Here is a 3,917-nt window from a genome sequence, read left to right as displayed (position 1 = left end):
AGCGCCGGCACTGTCACACTCAGGGAAGGGCCGATGGGGAGGTTATGGCTCTACCCCGTCACACACAGAGCAGGGCCCTTGGGGGGGGGGGTTGGGGCACCACCCCCTGTCACACACAGAGCAGGGCCGATCAGGGGGTTGGGATGCCACACCCTGTCACACACAGAGCCGCAGGGCGATCAGGGGGTTTGGGCGCTGCACCCTGTCATGCTGATCTGGTGCCAGGAGGCCTCGCGGCTCCGCTGATCCCGGTGCTGGGAGGCATATTACCCTTTTACTATATAGGATAGAGGCCTGGGGGCCGGCTGGTTTGCCCTGAAGGGTGTCCTGGATCAGGGTGGGGGTCCCCACTGGGGTGCCTGGCCAGCCTGGATGAGGAGATGATGGCTGTTTGCAGCTGGTCACACACCCTTCAGGGTGGGGGTCCCCACTGGGGTGCCTGGCCAGTCTGGGTGAGGGGCTGAGGGCTGCTTTCAGGCTGGCGGTTGTTGACTGAAGCTCCCAACCACTCCTTTTTTTCTTTTTTTTTTCTTCTGGGCCAGCTTTAGCTCTGGCTCTAGCTCTGAGGCTTCCGCTGCTGGTTTGTTTGCAGTTCTATAATCGAAACAATGTATAACTTCAGCTCTGAGATCCCGGCCTATATTTGTTAGAATGTTTCAAACTGCCAGCTCAGAGGCCGGCAAGTCAGGCGGGGAACGTTGGAGTCCGCAGCAAGCAAGCCTCATGTTCGCTTCCAGCTGCCTGGCTGCCGGCCGCCATCTTGGCTGACAGTTAATTTGCATAAGGATATGCTGATTAGCCAATGGGAAGGGTAGCGGTCGTACGCCAATTACCATTTTTCTCTTTTATTAGTGTAGATGTGTGTGTGTGTGTGTGTGTGTGTGTGTGTGTGTGCTTTAATTGCTTTCAGAGTGAGGAAGGGAGAGAGAGAGAGAGAGAGAGAGAGAGAGATCAATGACAGAGAAACATAGATTGGCTGCCTCTTGCTCGCCTCCTACTGTGGGTTGAGCCCAAAACCTGGGCATATGCCCTGACTGGGAATCAAACCAGTGACCTCTTGGTGTATGGGACAAGGCTTAATCAACTAAGCCATGGGCGAGAAGATATTCTTTAAGTGCTGATGTAGAACAACCCTTAAGACATATTGTTTTCTGAAAAAGCAAGATACAGAACAGTGGACATACTATCACTTAAGCATAAAATATCTCTAGAAGAATTCAAAATAATTTAATACTTTGATTGTTTGGGGTATGGGTAAATGTATAGCCAAGGCATACAATTGAGAAGAAAATTCTTTGCTGTTAATCATATTGTATATTTGAATTTTGAAACAAGTAGTGTATTATCTGTTCAATATAAAAGCAAATAAACAATAAATTATTTTAAAAAATGGGTAAAGCTATGTGCATGGACATGTTCATCACTACAGTACTTATAATAGTATACAAACAATAGCCACCTACATGCTCAAACTTTATGCAAAAGGTTAAGTCAGGTGGAAACAGCATATTTTGTGATGATTAAAAATAAACATGGATTCACCATTTCCCTATTGATGTATAATGAATTACCACAAACTTAGCAGTTTAAAACATAATTTATTTCCTCATAATTCTGTAGATCAGTAGCCCCACATGTTATAGTTGGGTTCTCTGCTCAAGCTCTTACTAGGCTCAAACAAAATTGTCCACTTCAGTGAAAAATGTATGTTATTAAAGAAAAAAAATAACAATAACCCTTAAACATATGCAAAAATATTCAGTCTTACTAGAAGGAGATATTACACCAAGGCACTCTTTTTATCTGTCAGACAAAAAAGTTTTTAAAATTTGGTAATGCGCTGGATTGTCAAAGGGGTATAGAGACAGTCTCTTTCCTACATTACTCAAACTCACATTAAAATGCTGCATACAGCAGTGTATATAAACTAGGATAACAGCCAAGTAAAACATGTTTATGTGAGAGAGATTAGAAGGGAAGAAATAAAAATGCTAATAGTCACATAAAAGAATTTTTAATTTTTCCTTATTTATGAGATTTTAAGAAAGTTTACTAGTTTCTTATATCATTAAAATTATATTTTTAATATTTTTAATGATTCTTTTTAGAGAGAGAGAGGAAGGGAGAGGGGGAGAGAGAGAGAAACACCCTGACCAGGAATCAAACTGGCAACCTTTTGGTGCATGGGATGATGCCCAACCAACTGAACCACACCAGTCTAGGCTGAAATTCTATTTGGAGAGGAAGAACAGTCACTTTTTCTATCTCTTTTCTTTTACTATAGCACAAAAAAAGGTAGATTTATTGCAGTGCCCAAATCTTTGTTATTGGCTGGTATTGCTGATATTAGGACACAGGTCCCCCATCCCTGGTCCTTTATGTTCTATGCTGTCCAGTCTCTTGGAAAGTCCAGGCATATGAGAGCATGACATGTAAAACGTGTTATCTACTGAGTGCCCATTACTTGCTAGGTACATTTAATGTGTAGTTAATCCTCACAACTGCCTTATTGGATAAGTATTGTTTCATAGTGTCACTGGGATTTTAATCCCAGCTCTTCTTGGATTAAACTGAGACTTGGCAAGGATTCCGCAACTCCTTGCTAAGTTTCCTGTCTTGCAAAATGGATTAAGAGTCATACCTAAGACCTAATGGCAGATACCACTGATATCCTGCCTATATCCCTTCAACACTTAACCACATCCTTGCCTGTGCAGCCCAAAACCCAACTGCCAGCACCTTTGACTTACTGCCTGAGGTTTTCCTCTGACCAGGAAACCCCTTCTGTTCCTATGTGGGGAAGGTTGGAAGTTCTGGAGGAATTTATGCCCCGGACCTCCCTCCATCAGCCCTCAATCAATGAACAGCTGTGGAATGCATGGTTAATCATTGAGCTACTTCATCCTCTGGGCAAAATAACTGAGATGTGTGTTCTTTACAGGCCCCCATTGTCCCCAACAGAGTAAGTTCCATTTACCCCCAGGAGTGGTTCCTTTGACAATATACACTCTTTTAATAAGAACATTTAATATGAAATCTACAATTTTAACACATTTTTCAATGTATAATACAGCCTTGTGAACTGTAGGCACAATGTTGTACTACAGATCTCTAGAACTTACTCATCTTGTATAATTGAAACTTTAAACCCATTGAACATCTCCCTGTTTTCCCCTCCCCTCAACCCTGGCAACCACTATTCTATTCTTTGCTTTTATGACCTTGGCTATTTTGATACCTCATATAAGTGTAATCATAAAATATTGATAGTCTTATTTCCCTTAGTATAAAGTCCTCTAGGTTCATCTATGTTGTCACATGTTGCAGAATTTTCTTCTTTTATAAGGCTTCATAGTATTTTATTTTATGAATATACTACATATTTTTTATTCATTCATCTGATATTGGACATTTAGGTTGTTTTCACATAGTGACAACTGTGACTAGTGCTGCAATGAACAAGGGAGTGCAAATATCTCTTCAAGATCTTTTTTTTTAAAAAATATATTTTATTGATTTTCCACAGAGAGGAAGGGAGAGGGATAGAGAGCTAGAAACATCGATGAGAGAGAAACATCGACCAGCTGCCTCCTGCACACCCCCCACTGGGGGTGCACCCGCAACCAACGCACATGCCCTTGACCGGAATCGAACCCGGGACCCCTCAGTCCGCAGGTCGACGCTCCATCCACTGAGCCAAACCGGCCTCGGCATCTCTTCAAGATCTTGATTTCAATTCTTTTGAATAAATAACCAGAAGTCAAATTGTTGTATCATATTGTAGTTCTATGTTTAACTTTTTGAGGAACAACCATACTGTTTTCCATAGTGACTGTACCAATTTACTTTCCCATCAAGAGTGTGTTAGGGTTCCCTTTTCTCCACATTCTCACCAACACTTGCTATCTCTTGTTTTC

The sequence above is a fragment of the Myotis lucifugus genome, unplaced genomic scaffold (genome assembly GCF_000147115.1).
Source record: "Myotis lucifugus unplaced genomic scaffold, Myoluc2.0 scaffold_17, whole genome shotgun sequence".
NCBI lineage: Eukaryota > Metazoa > Chordata > Mammalia > Chiroptera > Vespertilionidae > Myotis > Myotis lucifugus.
Note: the sequence above shows the minus strand (reverse complement) of the source record.